This window comes from Microtus pennsylvanicus, chromosome Y, assembly GCF_037038515.1.
Source record: "Microtus pennsylvanicus isolate mMicPen1 chromosome Y, mMicPen1.hap1, whole genome shotgun sequence".
Lineage (NCBI taxonomy): Eukaryota > Metazoa > Chordata > Mammalia > Rodentia > Cricetidae > Microtus > Microtus pennsylvanicus.
The window spans coordinates 2558795-2575139 of record NC_134602.1 but is presented as its reverse complement, the minus strand read 5'-3'; positions in this window follow the sequence as shown (position 1 = coordinate 2575139).

Sequence of the window (16345 nt, the reverse complement as noted above, 5' to 3'; positions counted from 1 at the left end):
CATGTTGATATTAAAGGTTGTCAAATGCCACATGCCTGTGGAGAATAAAATACATAAATGACACTGAATATTGACTTCTTCTGTGTCTTGGAGTCATGTAAGGGCAGAGAGAATTCTGCCATTATTAACAGGCAACAATTTGCATGTCACTATATAATCTACCTCCAAATTTTAAATCAACCACACCCACTCATGTCCTCACATTATATCCACTTTTACTTTATCCAAAAGACACAAGTTCCCCTCTGTCTTTTAACTATTTTTAACTTCTCTTACACCACAGCTACCAACAAGAAATGTGGTCCAGCATATTTGTCAGTGAAGCTATCATCATACAAATCTAGGATATTTACATTGAACATTCATATCTATTCTATATAATTTGCAGTTCTCATATCTACAGAATGGAAACAACATTATGACTCTTATGCTTCTTACTTTTTCAACCCTATCTCACTCAAGTGAAGACATGTATACTTTATGCAGTTTTCTTTTGGGAAACTAGACCACATATGAATGAAAAAAAAGGAATGGATAAAAGCTATGTGTTCCAGTATAAACACAAAGTCACAAACTGAAGGAGAGAAAATCCACACATTCATTTCACAGATGAACACAAACACCCACACAAGCACAAATGTAAGGCACCAAAAATGACTGTGAAGCTCACAATACATATGCTGACATATATTCCTTGCCAAATGTAACCAGAAGTGACAGGTTTCTCTAGATTTTGTAATTTGCCTTTTTTTTTCTTTAAGAAATGTATTTTATATCCCAAGAAGAAGCCTCCTCCTCTCTAACTCATGAGCCCATAGATGAAAGCTGAACACTGTTGAGAACTTTGGTAAGATCCATGGAAAAAGACTGACATCTGTCACTAAAGGCATGGTATTCTCCCTCTGAAACAACCCAAGTCAATGAACACCATTTGTTGCAGTCAAGTGCTGTTTTCTCATAAAGACTAGCTGTGAGGTCTCAAAGGGTAGTTTCTCTGATTTCATTCCTTGAAAGATTTTTTCCTATATTTTGAGCCAAAAGCCATTCCTGTTGTCACAAAAGAGGAGATTACTGATTATTGATTAAAATAGAACCTCTCCAGGTGGTTTATAGTTATGTATAGTTTTTGTGTGTGAAACCTCTGGGATTGGAAACAGAATCAATCCTGGTGCATGAGATGACCCTGTGGAAATAAAAACCAAACATGGGATAACAGCACAAAGCTTTAAGCATGGAGAAGGATCTTAGTCCTTATCTCAACTTAATATGCCATACTTTGAAGACTCACATGGGAACCTCCGTTCTTTCTGAGATGAAGAAGTGTGTATTGGGCTTGGGAATATTCAGTATGTGGGTGAAGGATATCAAAAGGGAGGTTTAGGGGAAAAATTTTGATACATAAAACAAGTAAAAATAATTAGAAATGAAAAATGAATGTAAAATAACACGGAGAAGTGTTAATATGTCTCCATATTGATTGAGGATTAAGACCCAAGTTTATTTATGTTTGTGTGTTTATGTTTATTTTCCAAATAATACAGAATTCAACCTTCTTAAAACATGGAAAATTTGTAAGTCTTGACATAGAATCCTACAATTATTACTTTCCATGTGATACTTCTCCATTATGGAGTGTTGAAATCCTCTTTAAAGGACGAACAGAATACATTTTGTCTTACTATGTTGCATATTTTTTTAAGATACATGCTATGATCGATTTTATGTAAGTCATATGCCAAATAATATTCTTCCTGTGATTCCCAATACAATCACAAAGATGACTATCTAAATATAAAAACCATGGATAGAAATTTTCTAAATATGAACCTTAGAATTCTCTATGAGATTTTGAACAAATACAGATAAAATGCCACAAATTAATGTGAATCAGGAACTTCACAGTATAACATTGTTAACTTTGCCACAGAGTCATTGAAATATGGACACATGAAATTCTTCCTATTCCATGAATTAACAATATTGCACACTAACATGGAAGTTCAGCTCCTTCTGTTCACCCTAAGAGATTATTATATACATTATTTTGTAAATTGATGTTAACCATTCACAAGCAAAACCAATATCTTAATTTGTAATTTTTACTAAAGAGCTCCCATCACATTATATCAATAATGGGTATGCTATTTGCATGAAGATATACTGTGTGACATGTCCATGCTTCATGAATTGATACTTCAGATCTCTTTAAGGCATACATTAACAAAGAAAAAAAAAGAAAAAAATGTAAGGCAGGAATAGAAATCAACGTCAGAAAGTAAGAAAAGATACTTAACAAAAGACTTGATTAAACCTGAAAATGAATGGGAGGGAATAGTAGAAGATGAAACATGAGAAGTTGGGATGTGGCAGTAAATTAAGAAAGAAGAAGCCAAGAAGTCCCCTAGTGGTAGGGGCCTGAAACTAAGACAGTACTCTTTAATTAGGGATAATTATTAATACATAGAGGTCTGCATAACTGTACTGGAAACATTACAGTTCCTTGTGATCCAAAGAGTTTAAAGCATTGTAGAATTCACAAAAAAAGGACATCTAGTTCTTTGAGAAAATGAAAGCCCCCACTAAATATACAGAATAAAGAAAGAATATTAAGATCTGCAAAGGAAAAAGGGTAGGTAAAATATAAAGGTACACCTATCAGAATTACAACTGAATGTATTCGCATTGGAGACAATGAAAGCCAGAAGGTCATTTTCAAGGGTAATACAGAAATTAAGAGACCATGGATGACAACTCAGACAAATATACCCAGCAAAACTTTCAATTATATCCAGCAAAACTTTCAGTCACCATAGAAGGACAAAAGAAGATATTCAGTGAAATAACTAGATTTCACCAATACCTAGCTAAAAACCCAGCCCTGCACAAAATAAAAAATGGAGAACTCCAAGCAAAAGAAGTTGGTAACAACAACAAAAACAGAGGAAAAAATGATAATCTCATAGCAGAAAATCTCAAATAAGGGAAAATGCACAAATTAACATCATCAACAATGACAATTTAATTAACAAAAGAAAGCAATCACTAGTCATTAATATCCACTATTATAAATAAACTCAACTCACATATAAAAAGGCACAGATTGGATACCAAAACAGAATCCATTCTTTTTCTGCATACAAGAACCACATCTCAACCTCAAAGACAGACCTTGTCTTGGAGTAAAGGGTTGTGAGAAAAATGTTCCAATCAATTAGATCTAAGAATCGCTTGGTGTAGCTATCCTAATATCGAACAACATAGAGTTATAGATAAGAATCAGTCAAGAGAAATAAAAAGTCATTATGTATTAGTCATAGGAAAGATCCATTGACACATTTTCAAAATATGACCTGATGATTCTCTGTATTTCCTTCATGTCTGTTTTAATGTCCCTCTTTTCATGCTGGTTGTGTTAATTTGAGTATTTTATTTCTGCCTTTTGGTTAGTTTCTATAAATGTTTTTTATTTAGTTGATTTTCTCAAAAAACAAACTCTTTGCTTCATTTCTTTGTATTGTTTTCTTTGTTTTTTCTTTTTAATTTTTGATTTCAGTTCTCAATTTCATTATTTCTTGCTGTCTGAATCTCTTAGGTGCTTTTTGCTGTAAGGTTTTCAAATGTTCCATTATTTTACTATTTTGGGATTTTCCATCTTTTTAAATAGGCATTTAGTGCTATGAGCTTTCCTCTTAAAACTGATTTCATTGTGTCCCAAATATTTGTGTTTCTTTTGAAGTCATTTTCACTGAATTTTAGAAAGTCTTTAATTTCTCTCTTTATTTCTTCTTTGACTCAGGTGAGCATTGTTAAATTCCCTTGTGTTTGTGAGATTTCTGGAATTAGTATTGCTGTTGACTTCTAGTTTTAAACCATGGTGATCTAATAAGGTATATTGGGTTATTACAGTTTTTGTAATTTTTGAGGTTTGATTTGTTACTGATTATGTGGTCAGTTTTTGAGAATGTTCCATGAGGTGCAGAGAAGGAGGTATATTCTTTTTTTGTTTGGATGGAATATTCTATAGATGTCTGTTAAGTCCATTTGAGTCATAATCTCTGTTACTTTTCTTATTTCTCTGTTCATTTTTTTTGTCTGACTGTCCTGTCGAGTGGTGAGAAGAAAGTTTTGAAGTATCCCACTATTAGTGTGTGGGGTTTGATGTATGATTTAATTTTTAGAAGTATTTCTTTTAAATATGAATGTGCTGTTGAAATAGGAGTGGGGGGCCGTGTTCCTGCTGCCCAGGTCCTGGCTGCCAGCTAGCTTATGTCCGAAATTAATTACATGGAAATACAGATTCTTTTAAACACTGCTTGTCCCATTAATTTTAACCTCTTATTTGATAGCTCTTACATATTTATCTGACCCATTTCTAATATTCTGTGTAGCACCACGAGCTCGTCCTGGGGGATGTCACTGTGTTCTTGAACAGAAAAGTAGAAGGCACATAAATGTATATGTCATTGACACCTCTCAAGCAGAAGGTCTTAATAGCAAACAAGCTGCATCATCTTCCACAGTCTCTCTGGAACGTGCTTCCTAAGCATTAGAGTGAAATTGCTGTAGGAACTGGGAAGTTATATAAGCAAGATTGGTTTGGAATTCATGGTTGTTTGAGTAACACCTTGTTCACACACTCTTTCTTGCCAAAGCAAATATGACCCAGTTGATATCAGGATCATTGTGTTTTGCAATACATTTTGAAATGGCATGGAGATTACTGTTAAATCAGACAAATGAGCTAGGCTGGCTGCATATGGTTTTGTAGTATCCACATCCCACAAAGAAGTTGCAGGTATTTCAGAAAGATCCAGTTTGGAATCCTTCTTGTAACACAACTTAAGTTTTAACCTTCCTTTATCAGGGTGACAAGATCAATTTGAAAGATGTTGAGATCATAAATATCTTCTAAGTAACAGGAAATGTTGAACAAACAAGTAGTCACACAGAAGGTGAATCACCTTCAGCAAAAGAAGTTCTTTTAGAAAATCATTTCATCCCAAAACAGTGTCTCATAACCAAGCCATGGCTCACACAACCTACTCATTCCTCTCCTTTGCCTTGCTTATTTAGAGCCTCATTTATACACTTCAAGGTTATCAGCACACCTGATATTCCAATCCCTCCAATGAGATCCACACAATCATTATCCTAATTTTGTTCAGAGAAAAACAAAACAGATATTCTGTTTCACATACTCACCTTCAGGAATTCACACAGGTGTAATGGACAGCACAAGCTCCATAACCCTCATAGACACTCAGGTACTCCCAGGACTAATAATATTCAGTAGGATTTACTCACATGGAAATGATGTCAATACACAGCTGAATAACCGCAAGTTTTTTTGGCACACTGCATATTCTGAAATTGAAAGTTGTTAATAAAACTTACTTAGAATATATGAAATACTTGAATCTATGTTTCTTCAATCAAGCCCAGATGTTAGGGAATGCCCAGTATAAGAGACTGATGTTAAAAAAATTTTAAGCTTCCGTGGTTTCCAGAGAAGAATATATAATTAGCATATAACTAGTTTGCTGATTGACATATTGTCTTAAAGGATCAGGATGGTTAATACCCCTATCATGTGTGTGTTTTAAATTAATACTTAAACTATTTCATTTCATACATCAAAATGTTTCCTCATGCAATATAATTTCATCTTGATTTCCTCTTAAAATCAGTTGCCTGCCTATACACTAAGGGTAAGGATGCAGAGAGGGCATTCAGAAAAGCAACAAATTTCAGGATAGCCACAAATAGCATAAAATATCTTGGAGTAACTCTGACTAAGGAAGTGAAAGATCTATTTGACAAGAACTTTAAGTCTTTGAGAAAGAAATTGAAGAGGATACCAGAAAATGGAAGGATCTCCCTTGCTCTTGGATTGGGAGGATCAAGATAGTAAAAATGGCAATTCTACCAAAAGCAATCTATAGATTCAATGCAATCCCCATAAAAATCCCTTCAAAATTCTTCACAGACTTTGAGAGGACAATAATCAACTTTATATGGAAAAACAAAAAACCCAGGATAGCAAAAACAATGCTATACAATAAAGGAACATCTGGAGGCATTACCATACCTGATTTCAGTCTTTATTACAGAGCTTCAGTATTGAAAACAGTTTGGTATTGACATAAAAACAGAGAAGGTGATCAATAGCATCAAATAGAAGACTGGGATCTTAACCCACAAACCAATGAACATCTGATTTTGATAAAGGAGCTAAAAATATACAATGGAAGAAAAAGAGCATCTTTAATAAATGGTGCTGGCAGTACTGGATGTCATCCTGTAGAAGAATAAAAATAGATCCATATCTATCACCATGTACAAAACTCAACTCCTAATGGAATAAAGACCTCAATATCAGTCTGAACACACTGAACCTGATAGAATAGAAAGTGGAAACTACAACATATGGACACAGGCGATCTCTACCTACATATAACCCCAGCAGCACATACATTAAGGGCAACAGTGAATAAATGGGACCTCCTGAAACTGAGAAGATTCTGTAATGCAAAGGAAACTAGCACTAAGACAGAAAGTCAACCCAGGGACTGGCAGAAGGTCTTCACCAACCCCACAACAGACAAAGGTCTGATCTCCAAAATATATAGAGCACTCAAGAAACTAGACATTAAAATGCTAATTAAACCAATTAAAAAATGGGGCACTGAACTGAAAGAAGAATTCTCAACAGAAGAAGTTCAAATGACCAAAAGACAATTAAGGTCACGCTCAAACTCCTTAGTGATCGGGAAATGCAAATTAAAACAACATATAGATACCATCTTACACCTTTCAGAATGGCTAAAATCAAAAACACCAATGATACCCTTTGATGGAGAGAATGGAGTAAGGGGTATCCTCATCCATTACTGGTGGGAATGCAATCTTGTGCAACCACTATGGAAAGCAGTGTGATGGTTTATCAGGAAATTTGGGATCAACCTACCCCAGAACCTAGCAATACCACTCTTGGGAATATACCCAAGAGATGCCCTATCAAACTACAAAAGTATTTCCTCAACTATGTTTATAGCAGCATTATATGTAATAGCCAGAACTCGGGAACCTAGATGCCCTTCCACGGAAAAATGGATGAAGAAAGTGTGGAATATATACATATTACAGTACTATTCAGCGGAAAACATCAGTGACTTCTTGAATTTGCATGCAAATGGATGGAAATAGAAAACGCTATCCTGGGTGATGTAACCCAGACACAAAAACATGAACATGGATGTAATCACTCATAATTGAATTTTAGCCGTAAGTATAGTAAATATTGAGCTGATAATTTGTGATCCTAGAGAAGCAAAATAAGAATGTGAACCCAAAGAAAAAAATAGAGTTAGCCTCCTGGATATTGGAAGTAGTCAAGATTGCTGGGCAAAAATTTGGGAACTGGGGGTGGGGTGGGATGGGGGAAAGAGGAGATGGAGAGAGAAAAGTGAGAAGGGGAGGATAGGGAGACTTGAGGGAATGGGATGGTTGGGATAATGGAAGGATGAATATGGGAGCTGGGAAGAATATATCTTAATTAAGGGAGCCATTTTAGGGTTGGCAAGAGCCTTGACTCTAGAGCGGTTCCCAGGGTTTCAGAGAGATGTAATCAAGTAGGTCCTTGGGCAGCTGAGGAGAGAGAGCCTGAAATGGCCAGGTCCTATAGCCTTACTAACAAATACCTTGCATATCACCATGGAATTTCATCTGGTGATGCCTGGAGATAGAGACAAAGACCCACATTGGAGCAATGGATTTATATCCCAAGGTCCAAATGAGGAACAGAAGGAGCGAGAACATGAGCAAGGGAGTCAAGACCGCGAGGGGGGGAACCCACCCAATGAAATAGTGGGGTTCCACTATTAGGAGCTCACCAAGGCCAGCTCGACTGGGACTGAAAATGCATGGGGTAAAACCAGACTCTCTGAATATGGTGTACAATGGGGGCTACTGAAAATCCAAAGACAATGGCATTGAGTTTTGACCCTACTTCACGTAGTGGCTTTGTGTTTTCCTAGCCAGTTTTGGGAAGAGGCAAAAATTATTAATAAAAAAAATTTGATATTAAAAAAATAAATAAAATTTATTTATATTTAATTTTCTGTGCATGTATATTTTGCCCAGTTGTATAGTCGTGCAATATTATGTGCAATACCCATGGATGTGAGATTATGGACATGGATTATGGATGCTAGTAGCTTAATCTGGGTGTCATACAAGATCACGCAGATCTCTTAACCATATGACGGAGGAAGGTCATTGGTTAAAAAATAAAGAAACTGCTTGGCCCTCATAGGTTAGAACATAGGTGGGTGGAGTAAACAGAACAGAATGCTGGAAGCAGGAGGAAGTGAGGGAAGATGCCTCAGACATATACCATTTCCTCTTCTCTCTGCGGCAGACATGATGAAGCTCCGACCCAGGATGAACATAGCCAAGAATATTCCCGGTATGCGCACCTTGGGGTGCTACACACATTATTAGAAATGGGATAGTCCAGGTGGGAGAGTTAGCCAAGTGGAAGCTAGATATAATGGGCCAATACAGTTTGTGTGTTGTTATTTCAGGCATAAGCTAGCCAGACAGCTGGGAGCAGAGCGACAGGAATGTAACCTGCAGCTCCCAAACCAAATGGCGCCCAGACGTATGGACAACTGAATCCATTGTAAGCCTGAGAAAGCTTGGGAAAGAGTAAAGCATGTTTTCTTGGTAGCAACAATTTCTAGGGTTTACTCTGCTTGCTAGAGGCATGCTAGCCCTCTCATCTAAGAAAGGCTTCCTGACTCAGCTTTAGCTGCAAAACCCTGCAGCTCATTAAGAGGTCCTGACATGAAACACAAATGGTATTGAATAGCTGACTGCATGCTTGTTTGTTTTCAGCTGTAGCAGGAAAAAGTTGTACTGTTTTAAAATGCTGGCATTCTTATCTGTCCTGCCAGAGCAAACTCTGACTCTTTGAGGCACTAGGTAAGCCACACAGAGAGCATTTGAGTTTTGTAGCTTGTTTGCTGGCAAGGACCTTGAAACACTGTAGACTTGTGGCACTGAACACGGCTTTGTTCGGTACCTCAGCCACAAGGTTGGAATGGTAGAAAGCTAACGAATGGGCTGGATCCATCCATCAAGCCATGGCTTTAATCTTAACCGTATTGCTCAGTAATTTAAAGGCTCATGTGGTCAGAAAGAGAGAGAGAGAGAGAGAGATGCAGTAAGAGAGATTAAAATAAATTTAAATGATTTACAGTGTGTTATAAAATATGCAGGCTAAAAGTTAAAGTTCTTAAAGTAAAAAACAAAAAGAAGGGAAGGAAGAGAGTAGTTGGGTGTGGTAATACACACCTTTAATCCCAACACTTGGGAGGCAATGAGAGATTGACCTCTGTGACATCAAGTTATGACAGAACACACCTTTATCCAAATGCCTGGGAGGCAGAGTTAGTTGGATCTCTTAGAGTTCAAGGACAGCCTGGTCCACAGAGTTATTCCATGTCAATGATATACATTGAACCTGTCTCAAAAAGAAAAAAATAGAGGTTAAAATAAAGCTACACAAAGATGGAAAATACAAAGAGAATCTTGATACTATATGCTATTATGCTCACGTTGAATTGTTTGAATGCTGAGGAAGGAGCAACAGCTACTAAAAGATATTTGTTTATAAATACTGCTGAACTAATCCAACATAGATATTTTGATAATGCCTTGACTTTAAAATTTGGATTTAAGAACATGATAATTTGGAAAAGTGTTTCTTATTTTGTTTTCACAGAGGATGAAACCCTGTGGATTACTTCTATCCCAATATAGTATGATAGACCATGTCTTCTCAAAAGTTTGCTGTGAACATCTTCAAAAAATTACTTCACTCGACAGCTGATCTAGATAAATCTAGCACACACGTTGTACCATGAAAGACCTGAATAACAGTGCCCCCATTTAGCAGGAAGCAGTTTTGAGAGAAAAATCTGTGCCCATATTCCCAAATATATTTTATAAATATTCTTTTACATTTAAAGGGAATACGATAGAGATATGAATAGTTTGCATTGATATGGATTTGACTTTATTGATATAAACTTAAGGTCAATCTTGTTATATGTATTTCTGATCTTGATTAATGTATTGCGATTGTGCAGTTCACTTAAAAATATAATGCATATAGAGGTTGTTAATAGATAATCATAATAGTTAAGTTTGTAGTCATGTTATTTAAGATTTTCTAGATGTACGTAGATATATTTTAGATAGGCATTCTTCATATCTTTAAAAAATTATAGAATATGGCATTTTAAATGTTTTAATAACTTAGGGTTTTTCAAGACAATGAGACACTCTGCTCCTGGTAGCACCAATCTACTTCAGGAAGAAGATGGGCATCAAATGTATCCTTAAGGAGTTTGTTAGCCATTTGGGCAAGAAACTTCTCTTGCCTGGACTGTTGCATAAACAGGACACAGAGAACCCGCAGAGAGAAGATGCTTAACTTGCCTAAAGGTGAGGTGATATGTCGGGGTTCCTGATTCATGAAATAGTCTGCAAGATATTCTGCAGGACACAGCAGATAGTGACTGAACTGCCTTTGAAATTTCCTGCTTCATTGAAATGTCTGCTGGAAACTATGGGCCTGTAGCTCATACAGTTGATGCCCCAACTGTACAGAGGAACATTGGGTGACTGTTCAGGCAGCGAGATATCTCTGTGATTTCTAAAGTTTTGTAAGTTGCTTACTTCTCATTTACTTAGGTCTTTGATGGAGTTGAAACATAGATAGTTATAGTTTTCCTTAGTTATGATAAAGATAAAATAGATATAAATATTGTAATTCTTACTTGATAACTGTTTTGTTATATGTAATTTTGCCATGATAACGTTAAAGCCTTCTCTTTTATTTGTTTAAACAGAAAAAGGGAAAGTGATGAAGAAAAGTCATTGGTTAAAAAATAAAGAAACTGCTTGGCCCTCATAGGTTAGAACATAGGTGGATGAAGTAAACAGAAAAGAATGTTGGAAGTAGGAGGAAGTGAGGTAAGATGCCTCAGACAGACGCCATTTCCTCTCTTCTCTGGGGCAGACACGATGAAGCTCGGACCCAGGATGGACATAGGCTAGAATCTTCCCAGTAATCTCACATTGAGGTGCTATACACATTATTAGAAATGGGCTAGTCCAGGTGGGAGAGCTAGCCAAGAGGCTAGATATAATTGGCCAAGCAGTGTTTAAGAGAATACAGTTTGTGTGTTGTTATTTCGGTAATAAGATAGCCAGAGAGCTGGGAGCAGAGCAGCAGGAATGCCACCCACAGTTCCCACAACAACCATAGATTCACCACACTATCCCCATCTTCCTTTTCTTGTTGTAAATGGTAAATTCTTTTTTTTTATTTTATTTATTTTTTATTTACTTTTTTTATTGATAAAAAGAGAATAAAAAAAATTTCCACCTTCTCTGAGCCTCCCATCTCCCTCCCCATCCTCCCACTCCTCTCCCCCTCCTCCCACTCTTCTACCCCTCCCACCACTCCACTCCCCCTCCCTCTCCAGTCCAAAGAGCAGTCAGGGTTCCCTGCCCAGTGGTAAGTCCTATCTCCTCCTCCCTCCGTCCATATCATGGAAGGTGAGCATCCGAACTGGCCAGACTCCCACCAAGCCAGCACATTAAGTACGATCAAAACCCTGTGCCATTGTCCTTGGCATCTCATCAGCCCTTATTGTTCGCCATGATCAGAGAGTCCAGATTTATCCCATGCTATTTCGGTAAGAGTCCAACTGGCCTTGGTGAGCTCCCAGGAGATCAGCTCCACTGTCTCAGTGGGTGGGTGCACCCCTCGGGGTCCCGACTTCTTTGCTCATGTTCTCCCTCCTTCTGCTCCTCATTGGGACATTGTGAGCTCAGTCCAGTGCTGAGCAAATTTTCTCTCTGCCGTTTGATTAGTTTGGATAGGGGTTTGTCAATCTTGTTGATTTTCTCCAGGAACCAGCTTCTTGATTCATTGATTCTTTGTATTGTTTTCTGTGTTTCTATTTTGTTGATTTCAGCCCTCAGTTTGATTATTTCCAGTCTTGTACTCCTCCTAGGTGAGTGTGCTTCTTTTTTTTTGTCTAGAGCTTTCAGGTGGGCTGTTAAGTCTCCAATATGTGCTTTCTCTGTTTTCTTTAAGTGGGCACTTAGTGCGATGAACTTTCCTCTTAGGACTGCATTCATAGTGTTCCATAAGTTCGAATATGTCGTTTCTTTATTTTCATTGAATTCAAGGAAGACTTTAATTTCTTTCTTTATTTCCTCCTTAATCCAGGTATGGTTCAGTAGTTGATTGTTCAACTTCCATGAGTTTGTAGGCTTTCTGGGGGTAGCATTGTTGTTGAATTCTAACTTAAATCCATGGTGATCTGATAAGACACAGGTGGTTAGTAATATTATTTTGTAACTCTGTAAGTTAGCTTTGTTACAGAGTATGTGGTCAATTTTCCAGAAGGTTCCATGAGCTGCAGAGAAAAAGGTATATTCTTTCCTCTTTGGGTGGAATAATCTATAGATGTCTGTTAAGTCCATTTGCTTCATTACCTCCATTAATTCTCTAGTTTTCTGTTGTGTTTCTGTCTGATTGACCTGTCCATTGGTGATAGAGGAGTGTTGAAGTCTCCTACTATTAGTGTGTGCGGTTTGATGGCTGCCTTGAATTTTAGCAATGTTTCTTTTACATACGTGGGTGCTTTTATATTAGGGGCATACATATTCAGGACTTAGACTTCTTCCTGATGAATTGTAGCTGTTATGGGTATAAAAAGTCCCTCTCCATCTCTTCTGATTGATTTGAGTTTGAAGTCAACTTTGTTAGAAATTAGTATGGCCACACCTGCTTGTTTCTTAGGTCCGTTTGCTTGATAAGCATTTTCCCAGCCCTTTACTCTGAGTAGGTGCCTGTCTCTGTGGTTGAGGTGTGTTTCTTGTAGACAGCAGAAGGTTGGATCTTGTTTCGTATCCAATCTCTTAGCCTGTGCCTTTTTATAGGTGAGTTGAGCCCATTAACATTAAGTGATATTAATGACCAGTGGTTGTTAACTCCGGTCACTTTTTTAGTAGTAGGGTTTTTGTGTTTCCCTTTTTTGAGTTGCGCTGGTGAAGGTTCTCTAGATGTCTGAGTTATTGTGGTCATTGTTGGACTCCTTGGTTAGTGATTTTCCTTCTATAATTTTCTGTAAGGCTGGATTTGTGGCTACATATTGCTTAAATTTGTTTTTATCCTGGAAATTTTTTTTTCTCCATTTATGGTGAACGAAAGCTTGGCTGGATATAGTAGTCTGGGCTTGCATCCATGGTCTCTTAGTTTTTGCAGTACATCTATCCAGGACCTTCTGGCTTTCATGGTTTCCATAGAGAAGTCAGGTGTAAGTCTGATAGGTTTAGCTTTATAAGTATGTTGGCCTTTTTCCTTTGCGGCTCTTAATATTCTTTCTTTATTCTGTATATTTTGTCTTTTGATTATTATATGACATTGGGATGTTTTTTTTTTGATCCAGCCTATTTGGTGTTCTGTATGCTTCTTGAACCTTCATACGTACATCCTTCTTCAGGTTGGGAAAGTTTTCTTCTTTTATATTATTAAGTATATTTTCTGGACCGTTGAGCTGCACTTCTTCTCCTTCTTCTTCTCCAATTATTCTTAGGTTTGGTCTTTTTATTGTGTCCCATATTTCCTGAACGTTTTGTGATGAGAATTTGTTGGGCTTGCTGTTTTCTTTGATTAGTGCGTTTATTTTCTCTATGTTATCCTCAGAATCTGAGAATCTTTCTTCTATCTCTTGTATTCTGCTGGTTATGCTTGTTTCTGTAGTCTCTGTTCGTTTACCTAGATTTTCCATGTCCAGCCGGCCCTCTGTTTGTGTTTTCTTCTTTGCCTCCATTTCAGTTTTCAAGTAATGAACTGTTTCCATTATCTGCTTGATTGTTTTTCCTTGGTTTCCTAGGGTATCATTCACTGATTTACTCAATTCCTCGAACTTTCTGTTATACTTCTCATCCATTTCTATAAGGGCATTTTTTATATGCTGTTTAAGGGTGTCAATCACTTTCATGAAGTCAGTTTTTTCTACTTCTTGATTAAGGTGATCATGTCCTCCTGTTGTGAGGTCACTGGTTTCTGGTTGTTTCGTATTGTTTTTCAGATTGTTGGGTGAATTCTTGCATTGGCGTCTCCCCATCTCTCCTTCCCAATACTCTCTTATGGATCTTCCTTTACAGGATCAGGTCTTCCTGCCCACTGATGTACCTTCCCAGTGATGTCACTCCCCAGTGATATTTCTCCTGGTGTCCAGATCGGACCTCCTTGCTGCTTGGTTAGCTCACAAACAAAGGGCCTACCCTGCTTGCTGCAGGCAGGCTATGGAATACAAAGGAGCTACTGGCCCCCCTTTCCCTAAGCTTTGTGTTTGTTCCCAGTGCCCAAGCAGGCTGAGCTGGGAAGCGCTCTGGCGCCAAAGAAGGGTGGGAGGGAGGGAGGGAGACAGGGGGTGGGGGGATCTGGATGTAAGCTGGATGTGATAGGAAGAGAGAGGGGGTATTGGGCAATATAGCCTCTGTAGGATGGCCAGGAAAGGTAGGCGGGCTGTTCCTGGGTGCTGCAGCACTCACTCACCACAATGCTGTTTCACTTGGTGCCCAGATCGAAACTCCCTGCTGCTTGGTTAGCTCGCAAACAAAGGGCCCACCCTGCTTGCTGCAGGCAGGCTATGGGGAAAAAGGAGCTACCACCCTCCCCTTTCCCCTAATCTTTCAGTTTGGTCCCAGCGCCCAAGCAGGCTGAGCTGGGAGGCACTCTGCCCCAAAGATGGGAGGGTGGTAGGGAGGGAGACAGGGGGTTGGGGGATCTGGATGTAAGCTGAATGGGATAGCAAGAGAGAGGGGGTATTGGGCAGTATAGCCTCTGTAGGATGGCCAGGAAGGGTAGGCATGCCTTTCCTGGGTGCCGCAGCCCTCACTCACCACAATGCTGTTTCACTCGGTGCCCAGATAGCCCAAATTGAAACTCCGTGCTGCTTGGTTAGCTGGCAAACAAATGGCCCACCCTGCTTTCTGCAGGCAGGCTATGGGTACAAAGGAGCTACTGCCCTCCTCTTTTCTCTAAGCTTTGGTTTCTGTCCCAGTGCCCAAGCAAGCTGAGCTGGGAGGCGCTCTACCCCCAAAGAAGGGAGGGAGGGAGGGAGACAGGGGGTGGGGAGATCTGGATGTAAGCTGGATGTGATAGGAAGAGAGAGGGGGTATTGGGCAATATAGCCCCTGTAGGATGGCCAGGAACGGTAGGCGGGCTGTTCCCGGGTGCCACAGCACTCACTCACCACAATGCTGTTTCACTCGGTGCCCAGATCGAAACTCTGTGCTGCTTGGTTAGCTCGCAAACAAAGGCTAAATGGTAAATTCTTGAAATAGATCCTGTGTCTTCATCCTTGTAAGACAGGTGCTTTCCTAACTGACCCATTTTCTCAAAATAGTGATTTGTGTTCTTAAGACAAATGGTACTAGAGCCAATATGTACCTGACGGTTACAGTCAGAGTGAGCTGAGGTGGAATTTCCTGTGTGTCTTAGCCCACTGACCCATTAGCATTGGGGATAACTCATAAACACAAAAAATGGGACATCTGAATTTTGGAAAAGTGTATTGGGAAAGTTCTACGGATGTGTGACCAACTTTTGAGGGAGAAAGAATGTGACCGGTGTCTAGATTGCCTTGGCTGCAGGCAGGACACAATGTTCTCCATAGAGTGAACAGAGTCCAGGGAGGGTAATGACCTTAATAAACTCCATTTCTCCCAGCTCATTGCTCAAGCAGAAATGGAGAGCTTTTGTGACCATCTTCCACGCTTCCCTGAGAATATAATGAATCAGAATCTGCACCATGGGCTCTGCAGAATTTAATAATGTGGATCTCTTTATTCTGTGTCCTCCTCTAAATGGAAACATTGTTTCGATGGTTCTCTTCATGATTGTAGGCTCAACAGCAAAATCCCTGAGAGAAAGCAAGCTTTTGGGGCTCATTGCCATATTTCTCACCTCCAAAAATAGCAAAGTGAAGTCTCAAACAGACCATTTATTTACTAAAATTGAGAAGTTAAGAGAAATGGCCCTTCCTGGAGCTGTCACTGGAATGATAATTTCAAGTGAGACATGAGACACTTGTAGCATTGTTGCCTTTTAATATTGTTCTTTTTGTTGTACAGAATTGTGTGTATGTGTATGATAATTCTATACTTTCGTGCAGTGTGTAATGGTCAAGTGAAGGCTTTCAGTATATTGAACTCTTCAAACATTTGAAAACTTAATTCATGCCAGGCA